This window comes from Trichechus manatus, unplaced genomic scaffold (genome assembly GCF_000243295.1).
Source record: "Trichechus manatus latirostris isolate Lorelei unplaced genomic scaffold, TriManLat1.0 scaffold00018, whole genome shotgun sequence".
NCBI lineage: Eukaryota > Metazoa > Chordata > Mammalia > Sirenia > Trichechidae > Trichechus > Trichechus manatus.
In genome coordinates this window covers 17,302,187-17,324,762 of record NW_004443954.1, presented here as the reverse complement: position 1 = coordinate 17,324,762, position 22,576 = coordinate 17,302,187, and positions in this window count along the sequence as shown.

The following is a 22,576-nucleotide window of genomic DNA, read 5'->3' as shown; positions in this document are numbered from 1 at the left end:
GTGCTGCGTTAGCTGGTAGGGGACCTCTGCACGAATCTCTCCTCGCTCTCTGTTCTCTTTCAGTATTCTTACTCCGTTTGGTGTTCGGCTGAGTTCTTCATCTCTTCATTTGATGTTCTAGGGTTTCAGGATTGTTGATTCTCTGTTTGGTTAGTTTTTCAGATCTTTGTTGTGGAGGGACGGCGTGGTGCTTCTGCCTAGAGCGCCATCTTGCCGGAGTCAGTAGAAAGTTTTTTAAAGGAAAAAATAAGTATCCATCTAACTGCCCAGGGTTAGACCAAGGGCGAATTTCACAGCCTCACGCTAGCTCTCTTTTCCCTAGGTTTAAATGCCATGGCTCCATTCCGGCATATAAGCACAATCATCTTGAGCAAATCAGTCAGAAATTTGAAAAACATTTTCCAGGTCCTGTGGTCAATAAAAAAATCAGGTTAATGAATTATTAGTGAAATAAATAGTGAATTTGAATGTTGAAGAGATCAGCAGGTCAAGATTGGAGAGCAATTAATCAGCATAAAAAAGTGTGCTGGAAGAGGACCAATTTAAGTGGATGTTTTTTTCTTTTAGAAAATGAGAAATAATAAAAAAATGAGGTTATTCATCTCCGTTTGATGTAACTGTAACCTCATTTTGGAAATCTTGGTCTTATAGACATGTCCAGGCAGTGGTTGGAATGTAAATAGCCTCCTTTGGAAACCTGGACATTGCCTTCTGTTTACTAAGAAGATGGGATATTCACAAACTACCTCTTCGTTCACCCCAATTCCTCATGTGACTTCACAAACACTCTAGTCTGGGGTAACACAAGACTGAAATAAGTCAGCAGACATTTTTTCTTTCTTCTTCTTTTTTTTTTTTAAATTAAATAAGTGAGCTAGGGAGCAGGCACTGCTCTAGACTCCGAATGCACAAGGGATGAAAGCTACAGTTCTTATCCCCCAAGAGCTATCACTTGTTAACTCTACCTAGGACAACTAAATATATACACAGTTAAAAAAAAAGATACCTAGTAATGTGATTAAGAGCTAAAGTCAGCAGTTCGAATCCACCAGTTGCTCCTCAGAAATCCTATGGGGCAGTTCTACTCCGCCTTACAGGGTTGCTATAAGTCGAAATGGACTTGACAGCAACCGGTTTGGTTTGGTTGTTTTTTTTTAGTAATGCATGTCTAATAACAAGCACCACATGAATGATACAGGTAAGAAATACTTTGTAAGGGAGACATTACTTTGAGCAAGAGCCAGGTAAGTGTTGGGTGGAAGTCAAGTAAAGCTTTATGTAAGATTTTGAGCTGGACTTAAGGTTGGCTTTCATTAATAGGAATGTGGAGAACAGCAAAAGAGAACACTAAGAGAATGAAAGCCCAGTTCCCGTTCGAAGTCTTGCTGATTATGTTTTCCTCAGCCCAGTCCACCTGCACCACAACTCCACCCAATCCACACTTTTCTTGGAATAGGATTATTAGATTTCATCCATCACTCCAACATACCAATCCATTGTTAGAGTTCATCAATCACTTTGCATCTTGCAGGTTACATGAAGGACATATGAAGAGGGGAGTGTTAAGAATGACTCTGAGGTTTTTGGCTTGGGCAGTTGAAAGGATTGTGTTGTTATTTACTGAAGTAGGAAACAGAAGAAGACCTTAATTTGGGGAAAGCTCCTGAGTTCTGTGTTGAATAAATTTTAGTTTGAAGTGACTTTGAAACAATTAGTGGAGTTAACTAGAGCTATTTTTGAAAAAAAATCTCTTATTTTCTCTCACCAGCCCCAAGATTCATGGGGTTTGGGTAGAGTACACAGCAGGTCTTACCTCAGTAGTGGGGAACAATTAGTCCTAGGGCAAAAGTTGTGCCAGTCCTGCTGAAAAAATAGTAAAAGCAAGAGTAAAATAGTAAAATAATCAGACTATTTTCAAGTAACTTAACTTTGTCCACGAACAAAGCTCAAGAATATTTAAAGGAAAACAAAAATGTCTAGCACCCAACAAGTCAACTCATAATGTCTAGCATCCAATTAAAAATTCCCAGGTATACAAAGAAGCAGGAAAATGCAACCTGTAATGAGGGGACAAATCAGTTGAAATTGATCCAGAACCAGGGCTTTGAACCGGTTCATTCCTGTTCAAACTCCTTCTGAGAATTTGCATATCTACCTAGATATACTGAATCAGAATCTACATTTTAACAAGGTCTCCAGGAGATTCTTAGGTATGTGTAAGAATTTTTGACACAACCCCAGGTGATTCTTAGGTATACATAATAATTTTGACATGATCCCCTGGTGATTCTTAAGCAAGAATCACCAGGGGATCTTGCTAAAATGTAGATTCTGATTCAGTATATCTGGGGTGGAAATGCAAATTTTCCACAGGGGTTCGAACAGGGATGAACTGGTTGGAAGCCCTGCCCAGAGCTGACACAGACGTTAGAATTAGTAGACAAAGTCATTAAAACAGTTAGTTATAACTACACTCCATATATTCAAATAGTTAAGTAGAGACAGGGCAGACACAAAAAAAGAGCAAAACTGAACTTCTAAGGATCAGCCATAATGTGTGAGGTGAAAAACACGTTGTGTGATCACCCAGGAGGGCTTTCTAGCAAAGCAGTTTTTCTAACCTTTATATTTTCTGACTGTTATGTATTATTGTGCATCACGGATTTTAGAGGTTGCTTGAGAATAATCGATGCAAAAAAAGGTAATTTCTCAATAGTTAAGGGTTCATTTACATTTACAAATGTAAAATTGTACATGGCCTGGCCTTAAGAAGTTACAATTTATTTATTTTTTAATATTTTTTTATTGTCTTTAGGTGAGGGTTTACAGAATAGTTTCTCATTAAACAGTCAGTACACATATTGTTTTATGACATTGGTTAACAACCCCACGACATGTCAACACTCTCCCTTCTCGACCTTGGAGGACCTTTTTCTTTTTTGGTGAAAATCTGCAGAGCTGAAGATACATCATTTCAGAAGTTTCTACATGTACACTTCAGTGACATCAATTACATTCTTCCAGTTGTGCTGCCGTTCTCACTATCCTTTTCAAAATTATTCCATCACCATTATCTTCAACTCACTGGCCCCCTAGGCTTCCCATCAAATCTTTTGAGTTGCTGCTGTCAATTTGATCTCACATAGATAATTTTTTTTTTGTAATTTAGATGAAGGTTTACAGAACAAAATAGTTTCTCATTACACAGTTAATACACATATTGCCCTATGACAATGGTTAACAACCCCATGACGTGTCAACACTGTCCTTTAAGAAGTTACAATTTAACTGACACACATAAAGGTAAGGAGAGAATAATTGCAAAACAATTGTGAAATGAACTAAGATTTTTATATCCTCCATCAACTTCTCTCATCATGACCTAATTTCATCAGAAGAGAGATTTGAGGGTCAAAAGATCTCCCCTTTTCTGTCTATAGGAGGTGTTTTTTGTAAATTTAAGGGTGGAGAGGTAGGAACCAGGGAATTCAGTTTAACTATCTTATGCCTGAGGAATTTTTGAGGTTGCCACTGGTGATAGGTCCCTCTGGGCTGTTGATGCATGCCCATTGGTGACCTGCTCAATAAACCATAGGTAGGGAACAGTGATCTTTTAGCCCTACACCTGCCTGAACAGTGCCCTCACCCCCAATTTGTAAGATGACAAGAATTTGTCACTGTCCCTTTCCAATATCCTTCCTGACTTGGCAACTTCCTCTAGACCAAACACACTTTAGATGAAGGTACATGTAATTCATTTACTGAAGTTAAAAATGATTGCAATAATAACCTCAACTTTTAATGTCTCCTGTCCCTTTTGATAGTCTCCTCTCATACTGTGTTTTGGCAAGTAATTATTATTATTTTTAATGCCAATGGGATAGTAGCAAATACGATGTAAGCAGAGATTTAAAAAGTGTGCTTGAGCATTTGGGTACTCTTGGACCTCATTGTCATGAGAACAAACCGAGGATAGCCTGCTGGGAAATGAGCGAGCACGTGGAGAGGGGCCCAATCTTTTCCCTTAATCCAGCTGAGGCTTCCATAAACTGATCTGCTCCAGCTGATCCCAGCCAAGATCAGCCAGGCTCAGCTCAGACCAGCACTGCCGGCTGACCCCAGCCCAAATTACCATTGTAAATTTAACTAATAAATAGGTACTGAAAGTATAATATATTGTTTTTTGTTGTTAGGTGCCATGGAGTTGGTTCTGACTCATAGCAACCATATTCTATCCATGTACAACAGAAAGAAGCACTGCCCGAGTCCTGTGCCATCCTGACAATCATTGCTGTGTTTGAGCCCATTGTTGCAGCTACTGTGTCAATCCATCTTGCAGAGGGTCTTCCTCTTTTTCACTGACCGTCTATTTTACCAAGCATGATGTCCTTCTCCAAGGACTGGTCCCTCCTGATAACACGTCCGAAGTATGTGAGACAAAGTCTCACAATCTTTGCTTCTAAGGAGCATTCTGGTTCTGGTTTTTCCAAGACAGATTTGTTCATTCTTCTGGCAGTCCACAGTATATTCAATAATCTTTGCCAACACCATAATTCAAAGGCATCAATTCTTCTTTGGTCTTATTCATTATCCAGCTTAGCTACTATCAAGTAAGATTGTAACATTTTTTATTTTAAAAAAGATTCCTTATATTTTTTAAAAATCATCTAACTATGTATTTGTATCCCCTGAATTTTCTATCATTGACTGTTAGTAACTGTTAGATGACAGGATTAATTTGTCCAGAGGTTCTTGTCACATTCATTGCCTCAGGTGATTCTTTATCAGATTGACGCACAGAGTATGTAATTTTCCTTATTGACTCTCCTACTTCCTAAGACATGAGTGAAATAAATGGTTGTTGTTATAAGCAACTAAATTGGGGGCTGGTTTTCTTATGCAGCAAAAGCTAACTGATGGAAATGTTGGCAGATCTCACAGAGAATCTCCAGTCACGGCCCTAGGGGAAAAAGCCTTACACAGAATTGAGACTTCAGAAAGAGGTATCTTATGAGGATGTTTTCTTCCTCTTGGCATTTGTCTTCCCCTTCCCCACTCTATCAGAGAGGAGATTTGGGTATCAGAGAGAATCTAATTGGATCTAATCCCCCTGCCCCATGACTAAGTAGGAGCCATTCTCAACTACAACAATTCTTGTTATAGGTATAAAATAAGCTCAGGACAAAGTCAGATGCCCTTTAGCACAGCAGTGTTGAGGCATTTCATTGCAAAGAGCAGGGTTAAAAATATGATAATTGGAAAATATATTTTCCTTCTATGAGAATATACTGTGTTGTCTTTGGGAAAAGTAATGCTTGTCTTTGGGAAGTGTACTAGCTTCATAGGCTATTCCTGAGGAAATCAGCTACAACTCCCAGTGGAGAGATAGAACTGGAATGAGAATACTGATGTGCCCACCACCAATAATGCAATTTGGACTCAGCAACTGAAAGATTGCATTCGCCTCCAGCCTAAACCTGAGGAACTTAAATTTGCAAGACACAAGGAAGGTCTGAGGTGGGAACCTCTTTCTCTTGTGGGGAGAGCCAGGACACCCGACCAGGGGCTGGAAACAGGTGCAGGGGGAGGGCTGTAGAAGGAGATGGAGGTTGAGGAGAGGAGGAAAGAGTGGGCATCCTCTTTCTGATGGCTCATTTTGTTGGAGGGCTTTCTTCCTCTGTTGTGAGGCTGAGGAAATTTGTGTGCAAGAGAAAAAAGTCAGTCTCCTGTCCTCACACACAGCACTGCTCCTACTCACTGTGGCAGCCCCTCAGGGGCTCTGAAGCAGCATATAAACATCTTCTATCCCTTCAGTGCTGTGTTTGATAGGGTTGAAGGAGCCCTGGTGGTGCAGTAATTAAGCACTCGGCTGCTAACCAAAGGGTCGGCAGTTCTAACCCACCAGCCTCTCCGGGAGAAAGATATGGCAATCTGCTTCCATAAAGATATACAGCCTTTGAAACCCTGTGGGGGAAGTTCTATTATGTCCTATAGAGTTGCTAGGAGTCGGAATCAATGCGATGGCAGTGGGCTGGCGATGAGTTTGAGGAAAGGTACCAGCAGAGAGGCAGCTGCGGGAGCCTTGGCAGACCTTTGGATCACTAGCCAAATCTCCACTGGGGATCAGCCGCCAGCAAAGAAAACTCTGCAAGCCAGACAGCTGGTAAAATGGAACCTGAATTCCATCATTGCAGCACCCTGCACTCACCTCCCCACCACTAAACCCAAGATACCAGGGATCATCCCTGGGAGAGAGAGAAAGAGAGGGCTTGGCACAGCCAGGTCACACATTCTCCAGAGCAAATGACAATGCACTGTTTGAATAGGTAAGTCCTGGGGGGGAGTAAAGAAGTACCCAGAAAGGATGGGGCTATCTGACAAACATTTCAAAGATCATTTTATGGTTCTCCCCTGATTGTAAAATTAATACACATTCTTTATATATAGTTTAAAAAATTCAGATAAGAAAATAAGTATTACTTGTAATAGTTTCAAGAATATATATATGTGTGTATATATGTATATATATGTGCATGTGAATAATACTTCTATTTTTTTCTTGATATATTTTTCAAATAAAATTAAAATCGTACTGTGTATTGGTTTCTAACTGGCTGTTATTCTGAATTAATATTATACAACAATTATGCTTGAATGTTGTCATGGATTGAACTGCGTCCCCCAAAAAATGTGTGTAGCACCTTGGCTAGGTCATGATTCCCAGTACTGTATGACTGTGTTATCTGATGTGATTTCCTTATGTGTTGTAAACTCTACCACTATGATGAGATTATATGTGATCTCCTCATGTGTTATAAACTTTATCACTGTGATGAGATTATACTGATGAGGTTGACAAGATTAGTGTCTTAATGCCATCTCTTTTGAGATATAAAAGAGAGAAGTGAGCAGAGACACATGGGAACCTCATGCCACCAAGAAAGCAGTGCCAGGAGCAGAGCGCGTCCTTTGGACCTGAGGTTCCTGCGCTGAGATGCTCCCAGATCAAAGGAAGATTGATAACATGGACCTTCCTGCAGAGCCAACAGATAAAGCATTCCCCTGGAGCTGACACCCTGATTTTGGACTTGTAGCCTACTGGACTGTGAAGAAATAAACTTCTCTTTGTTGAAGCCATCCGCTTGTGGTATTTCTGTTGGAGCAGCACTAGATGACTGAGACAAATGCCATTTGACAATATAGTTTGATACAATATATGCTATCACATTTTATGAAAGTAGCCTAATATTTTTACATTATACTCTATTTTTATATAATTAGGTAGCTTGTACTTATATCACATCCACATTGTACTGAGCATTCCTGTAAATAAATTTTGTGTATTTTTTTAATTATCTTTTTGAAATAAATTATTAGCGGGTTTACATATTAGAGGTCCCTGGGTGGCTCAGTTTGCGCTTAGCTGTTAATCTAAAGGCTAGTGGTTCGAACCCACCCAGTAGTGTCACAGAAGAAAAGCCCTGGCAATCTGCTTCCATAAAGATTACGGTCAAGAAAACTCTGTGGAGCAGTTCTACTCTGTAACACATGGCGTAGTCATGGGTTGGAATCAATTTGATGGCAATAGGTTTTTTTACGTATTAGAACAAAGCATTTGTACATTTTTTAGGCTTTTTGTATTTAGTGTCCGATAGTCCTCCATGCAAGCAGTAGAGAGACAATTTTAGGTAAATACTAAAACCCTGGCTTCTGGAGTCAGAGATCCTGGGCTTGGATACCAGGTTTACTTTGGCAGTGTGATGTTAGGCAAGCTATGCTATCTTTCCAGGGCTTAATTTCTTTTTGTAAAATGAGAATAATAATAGAAATACCTACTTCTAGAATGACGTGATGATTTAAGAGGCTAATGAACAGGAAAGCCCTTTCCAAGGTTTAAAGGCTATACAAAAGTTAGTTGCTAGTATTGCTGCCGTGAGTCCAGATATCATTTCCTCCCTAGTTGCTGCTTGAAATATGACTGCCATAACTTGGTCCCACGGACAGCCATGGAGATAAGGACAGGGTGAGCAAAGCTGTCGTCAGGGCTCACAGGAATGGGGAGAAAGTTTCCATGCCTTCTGCTATAAATCCCTATAACAGGAATTTATGTCTCCCTGATGTCTCACACCAACACTGAACGGCCTGTGGGGAAAAGGGTCACAGAGAATTGCAGAGCCAGGCTAACTCATTACCACAAATGTGCTTGGAATTGAAGAAGGGAATCAAGTAAGGGCAGATGGGATAAAGGCACTGTCTGCAGCTGGCATTTACCTTCTGCAAGATTAAAATGTTCAGCTGAATGAATTGATGTTATATCTCTGTAGATCTGCTCCAACACATAATGAAATGAAAATGTAATGCAAATGTACACTCCCCTCAAGAAAAGGTGCAATTTTCTTCCCTTCTCTGAGTATCTGAAGAACTGTAAACACTGAGGAGGAGTGACAAGCGAGGACTAGCTTCGGAAGACGCATCAAGATGTATGGAGTAGAAGAGATGAGAGAGGGAAGAAAATGGCGGACAAAATGCCATCTCAGAATCAGAACCAAGTCAACTGATTTGCACCCTGATTTTCCTCATATGCACCACATATGAGGAATGTGCACTGGAACACAGGTGGTGGGGAACCATAACTATTTGAGGTCAGAGAAAGAGAGAAAGGGAGAGGAAGGAAGGAAGGAAGGAAGGAAAGCAAACAACTCTGTAATTGAAGATGGTTACAATAGTCAGTTGCCATGAAGTTGACTCTGACTCATGGCAACCTCACGTGTATCAGCGTAGAACTGTGCCTCATATGGTGTTCAATGGATGATTCCGGAAGTAGATCACCAGGACTTTCCTTTGAGGCATCTTCTGGGTCAACTTGAATCTCCAATCTTTCAGTTAGAAGCCAAGGTTGTTAACCATTTGCATCAGCCAGAGACTCCTAAAGTTACAATCCAAAACCCAAACCCATTGCTGTCAAGTTGATTCTGACTCAAAGCAACCCTATAGGACAGAGTAGAACTGCTCCATAGGGTTTCCAAGGAGCAATGGGTGGATTTGAACTGCCACTTTTGGTTAGCAGCAGAATGCTTAATCACTGTGCCACCAGGGCTCTGGATGCCTTAAAACAGGCTTGAGATTCTGGCAGTTGGACTACTAAAAACAAAAATCCCCAAACGTGCTTCATCTAGGTCTGTAGTTTCTGAAAGGATTTAACTGAGATGTGAGGAAGAATTTTGGGAAGAAAGGACAGTTAGACTGAGAAACCTGGTAATATCTTCTCTGAGATCTTTAAAGAGAGTCTCACTCAACACTGTAGAATGCTGAAATGTGAATGTGTCTGAGGGTAGGAAAAATAAATTCAAGACCATTTTGGGTTTGCTTGCATTTTGCCATGCTGGGATACACAGTTGGACTTATTCTCTCATATAACTGGCAACATAACATGGAGGCCTAAAGTATAAAACTGAGGATAATAATACAGTGGTGGGTGCTTCCAAACATGTGCCAAGGCATTAAAATTATTTTTTCCCACAGAAAACTGGATGTTGTGATGGTTGAACAACATGATTGATGTAACTGGTTTCATTGAATTGTGCAAGTGAAAAATGTTGAATTGGCAAATATTGTGTTATATATATTTTTACAGCAATAAAACAACTGATTAATAAAAGTTTCACCCATTCACTGAGTAAATATTTTGACTCTGAGGTGACATTTGAACTGGGTCATAAAAGATAGAAATTAATTACACAGGCAGACAAAGGGAAGCAAAATGATTGTCCACATAAGCACATCAACCAGTCCTGTTTTCACTTCAACTCAGAGTAACAAATCATCTCTCCTCAGCAGCCTCATTTCCTTGTTGTCTTTGCTTATCATGCAGCCTTCCTCCTTGATCCTCTTCCTCCCACCCAACATTTGCCCTCACCTCAACATATGCTGACATTTCCCCTTCAAAGAGCCTTCAAATTTAATCATGTTATATAATAACAAAAGGAGAAAGGCAGCTCTTCTATGCCAGGCATTGTGAGATACATGGTACATAACTTATTTAATCTTCAAAGCAAACATACTGAACAACTAAAGCTCAGAGAGGTCTGATAGAGTTTTTTGTTTTGTTTTGAGGCCACAGTAATTGGGAAAGTCAAAACTTTGAACCTTGCTCCTTCTCCTTCCTTTATACTTTTCTGGATATAGTCCATTTGCAGTAATGACAGGCTAGGTAGCTTGGCCAACCATCTTACTAAAAACAAGTAAAATGAATGGATAAACTATCTATATAAATAAAATTTATAAAGTCTTCATGAAGGTACTGAAGAGCTGAGAAAGTATTAGGCCAATATTGCAAGGAAACAACAAACCAGAGAGGCAAATAGCACAAGCACTATTGGAGTCACTTTTATCTTTAGATAATTTACTGAGATTGACAAATAAGCTGTGGCCCCAAAGGACTATGCAATTAGTATGATGGTAAACTAGAAGTAGACCAACCCTCTCAAGGACTGCCAGGGTCTTTCAATGAACTGAGAATCTTGGCTTCAATTAAGGGAGTCCCTATACTGTTATTTCACCCAGGTATCTGGAAGAACCAAACACAGTGCTCTCTGGAGAACGGACCTTCTTTCTAGACCACACATTACTCCTAAAAGATTTTTTTAGGCCTAATGACCGTAAAGGTAACCAGATGTACAATAAAATTAGAATACATGAGGGAGAACCAACAGAAACAACAGACGACAGAAACAGACCTTTTCAATGCATGCAGACAGAACTCTAGCAGGCATTGTCAACCAAAGGTTCCAGGAAAGAATTAAGGCATACATTGCATATAATGCATTAAGTTCTCTCCTATGCAACTGGTATGGGACTAGTTATATATTATGCTTGGGACAATTGAGAAAGGCTGCAAGGATATAGCAAGGATATAGAAAATAACCTGGGCCTCTGGATCACCTTGTGGATTAGACCCACCTATCTGTCTGGAATCTCCTGCCAACTCTGGACTGTGATGTTGTCACCTAACTTCTGTATGTTTGGGTTTTACTGTACTGTAGCTCAACTAATAAATGTCCAACTCTGTAACTGAGGGCTGAGATGAGCTCCTGGTGAGCCACATGGACTGAGAGTGGGGAAGGGTGGTGCTCACAAGTAAAATTGGGGTGATGTGCTTGGCAAGCAAAATAATAGTTGTTATAAGCACTCATCTAACAGGAGAGCTGAAAGTTAGTTTAGCCACTTAAAACGTTTGTAATTGGAATAGTAGCCATCGTTTGATCTCTGAGCATTACCTTTCTAGGTCAGAATTAATAGAGCACATTAGACTTTTCTTTCACTTGGCAATGAATTCTTGTTTATATATAAACTTTTTATAGTCAGTGGAGATCATATAATAGTATATAAGTCTCAGATCAACTCTTGAAAATATACATGACATTTATTTTATTTGTTTCCTCTTAGGTGGCAGTGTGAATGTATAAACATGAAATTATGTGTTGATAAAATATATACCTAATATATTACATTTAAAAAATATTTCCTTTTCTGTAGTTTGAGTTAAAGATTCCAATGTAGTTTTCTAGTGTCTTACATTTTCCCCTCCCCTAACACCACTACAGACGGTTGTTTCTTTAGTATCTCTGCTTGTAGTGAATAGGATGGTTGGTTCAGCAGTCTTGTTGCTGTGCTTCATTTACTTTGTGCTTGTGCTTCATTTACCTTGTGCTTGAATTTTTGTTCTCCTTTGGTAACTCATTCTTGTGGCTCCAGAGCCTGGTGCCGTGGGTTGCCTGTAACTCAAACAAGTCTTTTTTTTTTTAATTTTCTTATTGTGCTTTAGATGAAGGTTTACAGAACAAATAGTTTCTCATTAAACAGTCAATACACATATTGTTTTATGACATTGGTTAAGAACCCCCTGACTTGTCAACACTCTCCCTTCTCGACCTTGAAGAACTTTTTTTGGTGAAAATATACATAGCCAAAGTTACACCATTTCAAAAGTTTCTACATGTACAATTCAGTGACATTGATTACATTCTTCCAGCTGTGCTGCTATTCTCACTATCCCTTTCCAAATTATTCCATTACCATTGTCTTCAACTCACTGTTTGCTAGGCTTCCTATCAAACCTTTTGAGTTACTGTTGTCAATTTGATCTCACATAGATAATTTTTTTTTGTACCATAGATGAAGGTTTGCAGAACAGATAGTTTCACATTAAACAATACACATATTGCCCTATGACAATGGTTAACAACCCCATGACATGTCAACACTCTCCCTTCTCAACCTTGGGTTCCCTATCACCAGCTTCCCTGTCCCCTCCTGCCTTCTAGTCCTTGTCCCTGGACTGCTGTGCTTCATTGGTCCCGTTTTATTTTATGAAGCTGTCCAATCCCCGGCTGAATGGTGAACTTCTGGAGGGGCTTCATCACTGAGCTAAAAGGGTGTCCAGGGGTTTCTCCAGTCTGTCAGGCCAGTAAATCTGGTCTTTTTTTGTGAGTTAGAATTCTGTTCTACATCCTTTCCCAGCTCTGTCCAGGACCCTCTATTGTGATCCTGGTCAGAGCAGTCAGTGGTGGTAGCTGGGCACCATCTAGCTGTACTGGACTCAGTCTGGTGGAGGCCTTGGTAGCTGTGGTCCATTAGTCCTTTGGACTAATCTTTTCCTTTTGTCTTGTTCTCTTCATTCTCCCTTGCTCCCAAAGGGGTGAGACCAGTGGAGTATCTTAGATGGCTGCTCACAGGCTTTTAATACTGCAGATGCTACTCACCAAGGTAGAATGTAGAACATTGTCTTTATAAACTGTGTTATGCCAATTGAGCTAGATGTTCCCCGAGACCATGGTCCCCACAGCCCTCTGCCCAGAAGTTCAGTCCCTCAGGGATTTTGGAAGTGTCTGTGGAGCCTCCATGACCTTTCCTTGTACAAGTTGTGCTGGCTTCCCCAGTAATGTGTACTGTCTTAACCCTTCACCAAAGTTACCACTTATCTATTTAGTTCCCCCCCATCCCTCCCATCCCTTGTAACCAAAAAAGATTCTTTTTTTGTAAACTTTTTTATGGGTTATACAGTAGAGGTCTCATACAATATTTGTCCTTTTGTGATTGACTTATTTCACTCAGCATAATGTCCTCCAGTTTCATCCATGTTATGAGATGCTTCACAGATTCATCACTGTTCTTTATCTTTGTATAATACTTCATTGTGTGTATGTACCATAGTTTGTTTATCCATTCATCATCTGTTGATGGGCATCTAGGTTGTTTCCATCTTTTTGCTATTGTGAACAGTGCTTCAATGAATATGGTTGTGCATATGTCTATTAGTGTGACGGCTTTTATTTCTCTAGGATATATTCCTAGGAGTGGGATTGCATTTTGTAGTGCTTTTTTTTGTGGTGATGACATTTTCTTTGTTTCTCTTACTCTCCTGTGCTGAGTTCCTTTTGTTTGTGGATTTGTTTTTCATTTCTTTTGTTTTTTAGGTTTTGTTTTTACTGAGACTTTATGTTTTTCTTCTTTACTTTGATGAGTAGGTTTGCTAACTTTCTTTGTGGTTACCTTGAAATTTATCCTTATCTTCCTAGATTTGTACCAGTTTATTATTACTTGGTATCACTTGACTTCCTCTCCATTAGAAGGTTCTATACCTACACCATTTATTCCCTCATATTGTTCTGATGCTGTTGTCATTTACAGATTAACCTCTCTGGTTCCCTTTTGTAATTCTTTTGGTTTTGCATAGTCCTTAAGAGTTCATTTCCTAGGTTGGTATCTGGCTAGTACAATCCTGTGTCCTATATTCAGCCTGTGGTCTGATATTGTTTGTCCTCAAATCGAGGGACTCCCTTTAATAAGTCTTGTAAGTTTAGTTTGGTTTTTACATAGTCCCTTAATTTCTGTTCATCTGTAAATGACCTAAGTTCACCATCACATTTGAATGAGAGTTTTGCAGGATATATCATTCTTGGCTGGCAATTTTTTTCTTTCAAGGTTTTATATACATCGTCCCATTGCCTTCTTGCCTGCCTTGTTTCTGCTGAGTTGCCTGAGCTTAGACTTATTGACTCTCCTCTGAATGTGACTTTTTGTTTTTCTTGAGCTGTTCTCAGGATTCTTTGTCTTTGGTTTTAGCGAGTGTGATTATGATATACCTTGGTGATTTTCTTTTGGGGTCTATCCTATATGGAGTTCATTGAGCTTCTCGAATGGTCAGCTTTTCATCTTTCATGATATTGAGGAAGTTTTCTGTCAGCAATTCTTCAGTGATCCTCTCTGTGTTTTCTATTTTCTCCCCCTGTTCTGGAACTCCAATCACTTGCAGAGTTTTGCTTTTGATGTATCCCACATATTTCTCAGGGTTTCTTCATTTTTCTTCATTTGTTTTTCTGATTTTTCCTCAAACAGAGTTCTATCCAAGTGTTTGTCTTCAATTCCACTAATCCTGTCTTCCACCATTTCAAATCTGCTCATCAGCCCTTCTATGACACTGTCCATTTCTGAAATCTTGTTTATCTTTTGGATTTCTAATTGTTGTTTTTGTATGATTTCTAGTTGTGAATTTATTTTAGCATTTTGTTCGTGTATTATTTTCTTGAATTCTTCCATTTTTTTGTCTGTATTTTCCATGAATTTGTCTGCCTTCTCCATGAATTTGTCTAGTTTTTTCTCATTTTTGTCTGTTTTTTGCTTCAACTCTTGCATAATTCTGAATATTAGAGATTTGAATTTCCTATCAGTTAGGTCTAGTGCCTTTTCTTCTACTGGAAGGTCATCTGGTGTTTTATTTTGGAGGCCTACTGGAACCATACTGTCTTGTTTTTGTAAATGTTTTGATATTGTCTGCTGTCTTTGGGGCATTCAGTGGTTATTTTCCTCATTTATTGTTTGTAGATTTGTTTTGTCCTGCTTTTTTTGTTTTATTTGGTTATGTCTGAGCAGGCAGGCTGTGCGTTCTTTGTTGTTTGCTCGTCTGTGGGCATGACACTTTTCACTTCCTTCTCCAGTGGACAGGGTCAGTCACTCAGGTATGGTACAGCAGGGCAGGTCAAGCTGAAGCTGAGTCGCTGGGATAGGTTGTTTGTGGCACTTACCAAGGCTGAGAGTGCAGACCGGGAATCAGTGCAGGGCAGGTTCCAGTAGGCCGTGCCTGTGTTGATTGGGAGAGTGATGTTCAGCACATGGTGCAGGTAGACAGGAAGGAGGGGGTAGATTGTGATATGCAGAGCTAAGATGGGTATGGGAAAGGTGAGAGAGAGGAGACAGGAACAGGAGCCAAAGACATACACACAAACAAAAAAGAGTGCTAAGGGAGCTTGCTCTTGGAGTGGAGAGATGAGAGACTGAGAAATGGGGAAAAACAAAAATGCCAAAAAAAAAGAAAAGAAAAAGTGGAAAAGAAAAAAATCAATAAATCGAGAAACTGGAAGTGAAGAGAGACAAAAAGGGAATAAGAGAGAAAAGAAAACTAAACAAAGAAATGAGAGGAAAAAAAAAAAAAAAACCCAAAGACAAACAAGAAAAAGGAAATGCCCGCAGGGATGTTCCTGTGCATCTGCACAGAGTAAGGGACTAGCTTCCAAGCCACATAGTACTGCCTGGCTAGAAGGGGCTCCCAAGCTGAAAAAAAGAAAAAGAAAACAAACAAATCAAAACAGAACAAATCAGAGCAAACAAACAAACAAACAAAAAAGCCCCAGGGGTCCCACCGGCGTGGCATCACAGGCCGGGAAGCAGTTTCACAGTTGAGTGGTCTTTTGCAGCCTTTCAGGAAGAAGCAAAGATGGAGTATGGAGCCAGGTATTTGAGAGAAAGGAGGGGGAGGTGGTGAGAGGTAAGGAAGAAATCTAAAGAAGCCAAAAAAAGCAACACCAGCAGCCAACAAATGGCACTCAGGGAGCTGGCCAGTGCGGACGGGTGGAATCCAAGTGGCACTGGGGGGAAGCTTGTGCTTCCCGGCCAATAGACTGTGGCTGCAGGAAGCAGAGGAGGCTAAATGGGGGTGAAGAAGGATGCGGGGTGTAGAAGCTTATATCGTGGGTTATCGGTTGTTCTGTCTTCTGCTGGAAGCTTCGTGAAGCTGCTTTCTCGTACCTCCTGTTTGCTGATTTCTGATAGGAGTCCAAGATGGCGGATCCATGCTGCGGTAGTTGATAGGGGACCTCTGCATGTATCTCTCCTTGTGCTCTGTTCTAGGTCAGTTTCTTATTCCATTCAGTACTTGGCTGAGTTCTTTATCTCTTCATTTGATGGTTAGGGTTTCAGGACTGACGTGTGACTCTGTTTGACTTAGTTTTTCTGATCTTTGCTGTGGAGGGATAGCGTGGTGCTTCTGACTATAGTGCCATGTTGCCCGGAAGTCCTCAAACTAGTTTTTATGCAAGAGGAAGTGACTCCCTGGAGTACCAGAGGCTGGAGGTGCCTTTAATTCTGAGTGTATGGTGGAATGTGGTGGCTTTACACAAGTGGCCATGGGGACTTACACCTGGGAGCAAACACGAATGGGGCAAACTCATTGAAAGAGCTGAGCTAAAAAGGAAAGGTAGGGATTTTCTTTAAGTGACTATTTTGAGGGGAGACTGGGTTGAAATCCTAATCACAAAATACTCCTCAATGTTTGTGCCCAAGCTTCTAGATTGAATTGTATTTTATTTCCCTACTTATTTTTGTTGCATATGTATGCATATGTATGTTTATTGTAGAAAAATTTAAAAAGTTCAGATAAGCAAAAAGAAGAAAATAATCATGGAAAATTGTACTACCCAGATTACGTCTGTATAAAATTTTAGCTTTATGTCTGTTGTAGGTCAAAGAGTATACCCCCAAAATTCATGTCCGCTCAGAACTTCATAATGTGTCTTTATTTGGAAATAGGATCTTTGTAGATAAGGGTGTACTGGATTAGGATAGACTCTAAATCCATCAACTGTACTTGTGTTTCTTGATGAATATTTAGGGAAATCTATTTCATATCACACAACTATACTCTTGAAAGCCCCTTCATCTTTTCCTCAGGTATTTTGTTCTGTTTTGTTTTGTCTGCATCCAGAGCAGCTCCTGACCTCTTCTATGCCAAACTACCCAAATGTCTCCTCCATTCCCAGAGGGGCTTTTGTCCCATTCCTCTTCCCAACTTTTTATGTGGAGCAACTTGTTTTCTCTGGCCAAGTTCCCCCACCTCTTCATATTCTGCCTCTCCAGTCTAGCTTCCCTTATTAATTTACCGTTCTCCCAAGTCTACATCGTCAAAGCTAAGAGGTCTTTCAGGAAAGCAAGGACAGCATTCTCTTTAGTGAGTGGAGACAGGTAGTAAAGGAGAAAAAATGTAAACTATCAGAAGTTAATAATGTTATCACTGTACCATTAATATATTATGAACATTTTGCATGATAAAAACATGCACATGTACACTGTCATTAATGACTAAGTGGTGTATCATTCTATGCATATGTAGGTTATCGATGTTAGTTGCAGTTGAGTCAACTTTGACTCCTGGTGAACTTATGGATAACAGAACAAAATATTGCTTGGTAACAGCCATCTTCATGATCATTGATATATTTGAGTCCATTGTTTTAGCTTTATTGTCAGTCTATCTCGTTGAGGGTTTCCCTTGTTTTTTCTGAACCTCTACTTTACTATTAAATTTTTGATGGTCTTTCTAGCAGCTGGTCTTTCTTTGCTTCTAAGGAGAATTCTGGTTGTATTTCTTCTAAGACTGATTTCTTTGTTCTTTTGGATACTGTATCTTCAATATTTTCCCCAACAAAACAGATTTTTCATTGTCCAACTTCGCATATGAGGTGATTGAAAATACCTCATATAATTTATAGATGGTTTGGGTCAGATACACCCTAGTTATCAAAGTGACATCTTTGCTTTTTGAAACTTTGAAGAAGTCTTTTGTAGCAGATTTGCCCAATGCAGTATGTCGTCAGATTTCTTGACTACTGCTTCCAGGGACATTGATTGTTGATGCAACCAGAATAAAATTATTGACAACTTCAATTTCTTCTTCAGGTGAATTATACCTAATCATAAAGAAAATGAAAAGCCTCACAACTAGACCAATAAACAACATCATGATAGAGAAGAAATATATATATATATATATATATGGTACCTGTATATTTACTCTATTTTATGTTTTTGAGTATTTAATGCTTTCATTTTTTTCTTAGTGTAAAAACCTTGTTATAAAAATCCTTGTACACACATCTGTGAGTATTTTTCAAATTACTTACTTAGAACAAGTTTATAAAGCAGAGTTGCTCAGTCCATAGGTATGCATTAATGAAAATTTCCCCTCATTTCCCTTCAGAAAGGTTATACTGATGTATGAGATACTAATTACTCCACAATTATGCCAACACTGGTTATTATCATTCTTTTTAAGCTTTGCCAATCCAACAGGCAAAAACAGTGTTTTATTATTATTCATTTATTTAATCACGAGAGAATTTAAGCTTTTTTGGTTTTTACAATTATTCACCACTGTAGGTCTGATTTTTGGAACTATTTATTTATTTCATATTAGGGTTGAATTGCGATTTAACATTCGGCAACATACTATAAGGTTTTGGAGTTGGGAAATGTTTTTAAGATATTGTCAGCCAAAACCAATCATGGTGAAATTTACCAAATTATAGTCTTTCTTTTGACCTACTTGTTAATCATTTGCCCCTGTATCTCATAAGAAAAATAAAAACTCCAGCAGAATGAAATAAATCCATCCAATATTTTTTTTTGTTAGTTTTGATAAATCAAATCTTTTTCCTTAGGGTTTGGAATGGGGCAATATTTCTCTGACCATCCAAAGTTCGGGAGCCTATTGTCATTAAGGAATAAGGTAATTATGATGGGTTAACTAACCTGGGAGGTGGGAAGCTCAGAAGCCCCAGCCAACTTAGTGCTTGCAGCACTGCACACTGGCCAGGTTCTGTGCAATGGCAGGTAAGGAAACCCAATGGGAAAGAGGGTACATGCATTTCCCAAAGTTCCACAGCAAGGGCACTGCAAGGACTCAAACCCAGATATGACTGCAGATCCAGTGCTCTCTTCATAAAAAAGAGGAAAAAAACCAAACAAAACAAAATACACCAAAACCAAAAACTAAATAAAACCAAAAGAAGAGAAACAACAACAACAACAAAAAAAAACTAATTAAAGAGCGAAGAAGAGAAAGCAAGAATTACTGTATTTTTTGCAGGACAGCTGTGTTTGATACAGGTGGCAGGACATGCTCAAATCTTTGCTTCCATCCTAAAGAGAAGGCTGACTTGATTATAATGAGAATAATTGTACATTTATAGCCAACGTTATCATGAGCCAAAGAGATCATGTTTTTAAGGGTTTTGTACTTTTGTTACTATATTTAGCCTTTTTTTCTAACAATTCAAATCCTAGCTGTCCCAAATGGCAGGTGGCAGCTAAGTTCCCTCCTCCTCCAAGAAGCCTCCCAGGCAGGCCAAGCTCATAATGAACTTCTTCAGCACTTAAAGTCTGTCCCACCCAACTTCACATAGATTCTCTTACATCTTCCCTTGCTTTCTGAGCATCCCTGAACTCTATTCTCATTTGGCTCTTACAAGAAATTATTAGCTCCCAGAGATGGGAAGTTTAATCCCCAGCACAAAGCTAGAAACATAAGAGTAATTGTAAATGCAGATTGATTGATCTAGATTGCTTAAAACAGCTTTAGAGGAAGATTCAATTAATATTTATTGAGCAATAGCTATGTTCCAGGTGCTTCCGCATAAGATATTTAATTTTTATAGTCATCTTGCCAGGTAAGAGTATTGGCCCTTTTTGAGATGAAAGAATGGAGGCCAAAAAAGGTTAAGCAATTTCTCAAGATTCCACTGCTAATGAAGCTGGAATTTGAATACAGGTTTCCCAACTTCAAAGCTGGTGTTCTCTTCATAGTGTCACATTCCTTCCTGTTCGTTCCGGACAGTATGACGGTGGGGAAGGAAGAGCTTTGGACAGAGGAGAACTATAATGACTGACGCGCCTATTGATAGAACATAGAGAAAAGAAAATCATGATTATCATGTCAGTTCTTGTTAAGGAAAACCTCATGGTGCCTATATTTTTGGGCAAGAACTGATTTTAGAAAGCAAATCAAACAAGTTTAGAGAGGTTGCCTTTCCACTGAAACCACAACTGATCGGTTTGTAGGATGGAAGACTACTGGACTTTTTGATTGACTCCTGGTGAAGAAATATCCAAGTAGAATTTTCAGTGTCTATAAACACAAAATTTTCACATTATTAAAAAATGTAGCATTTAATGCACCAAGGGCTCTTCAGCAAGTCTTTAGAACTTGAGTGTTTCTGTAGGAAAATGTTAAATATGGGAGCATATAATGAGGCTCCCGAAACATTTTGCAGAGGACATGAAGTACATTATTGTTTCATTAAGAAAGCAAAGAATCAATTTCATATAACAAAATAAATGTGAAGTACCCCATATTGTTCTGTATAGCTACTTTTCAATGAAAGCAACTTTTACTGTGGGTGGGAATCCAGCTTCACTAAGCTTTTGTAAGGTCAAGTTATCAGACTATCAACCACCTTTCTGTTCTTCAAGAACTTCTTGCCACTAAAAATAACCAAAACCAAACCAAACAAAAGCAAAATGGAAATGGCTCAATGATGTCAAATTTATAAACTAAAATTTGCTGATGAATCTATTGTCTAAGTCACAGGAAATAACTGAAATTTCATAAAGAATAAGCGCTTACAAAAGAAACCTTGGAGGTGGATAGAATTGTTCAGTTAGTGGAAAGGAAGGGAAAATTTGATAAGTTTCAAGAACTTCTGTTTCCATCACAAAGGTATTACACAAGTCTAATGAGGAGAATATTTTTATTACTAACCATTTCTTTTCCCCCATGCGTCTGTCAGCTTGTCGTATGGTGGGGGCTCGAGTGTTGCTGTGATGCTAAAGCTATGCCGCTGGTATTCAAATACCAGCAGCATCACCATGGTGGACAGGTTTCAGCTGAGCTTCCAGACTTAGACAGACTAGGAAGAAGGATCTGCCAGTCTACTTCTGAAAAATATTAGCCAGTGAAAACCTTATGAATAGCAGCAGAACATTGTCTGATCTAGTGTGGGAAGATGAGCCCCTTAGGTTGGAAGGCATTCAAAAAAGACGACTGGAGAAGAGCTGCCTTCTCAACGTACAGTTGACCTTAATGATGTGGATGGAGTCAAGCTTTGAGACCTTCATTTGCTGATGTGGCACGACTCAAAATGAGAAGATACAGCTGCAAACATCCATTAATAATTGGAACGTGGAATGTACGAAGTACGAATCTAGGAAAATTGGAAGTTATCAAACACAAAATGGAATGCATAAAGATCAATATCTTAAGGCATTCGTGAGCTAAAGTGGAGTGGAGTTGGCCATTTTGAATTAGACAATCATATGGTCTACTATGCTGGGAATGACAAATTGAAGAATGACATCATGTTCATCGTCAAAAAGAACATCTCAAGATCTATCCTGAAGTACAACACTGTCAGTGATAGGACAATATCCAAATACTAACTACTATTCAAATTTACACACCAACCACTGAGGCCAAAGATGAAGAAATTGAAGATTTTTACCAACTTCTGCAGTCTGAAGTTGATCAAACATGCAATCAAGATGCACTGATAATTACTGGTAATTGGAATTCCAAAGGTAGAAATAAAGAAGAAGGATTGGTAGTTGGAGAATATGGCCTTGGTGATAGAAATGACACTGGAGATTACATGATAGAATTTCACAACACCAACAACTTTTTTATTGCAAATACCTTTTTCCAGCAAAATAAATGGCGGCTATACATATGGACTTCACCAGATGGAATAGAAATGAATCAGATTGACTACTTTTGTGGAAAGCGATGATGGAAAAGCTAAATATCATTAGTCAGAACAAGGCCAGGGGCCGACTGTGGAACAGACCATCAATTGCTTATATGTAAGTTCAAATTAAAGTTGAGGAAAATTAGAACAAGTCCATGAGAGACAAAGTGCGACCTTGAGTATATCCCACCTAAATTTAGAAACCATTTCAAGAATAGATTTGATGCATTGAACACTAATGATCGAAGACCAGACGAGTTATGAAATGACATCAAGGACATCACACACGAAGAAAGCTGGAGGTTATTAAAACGACAAGAAAGAAGGAAAAGACCAAAATGGATATCAGAAGACACTCTAAAAGTTGCTCTTGAACTTAGAGTAGCTAAAGCAAATGGAAGAAATGATGAAGTAAAAGAGCTCAACATAAGATTATAAAGGGTAGCTTGAGAAGACAAAGTAAAGTATTATAATGAAATGTGCAAAGACCTGGAGTTAGAAAACCAAAACGGAAGAGCACACTCAGCATTTCTCAAGCTGAAAGAACTGAAGGAAAAATTCAAGCCTTGAGTTGCAATATTGAAGGATTCTATGGCAAAATATTGAATGACGCGGGAAGCATCAAAAGAAGATGGAAGGATACACAAAGTCACTGTACCAAAAACAATTGGTCAACGTTCAACCATCTGAGGAGGTAGCATATGATCAAGAACCTATGGTACTGA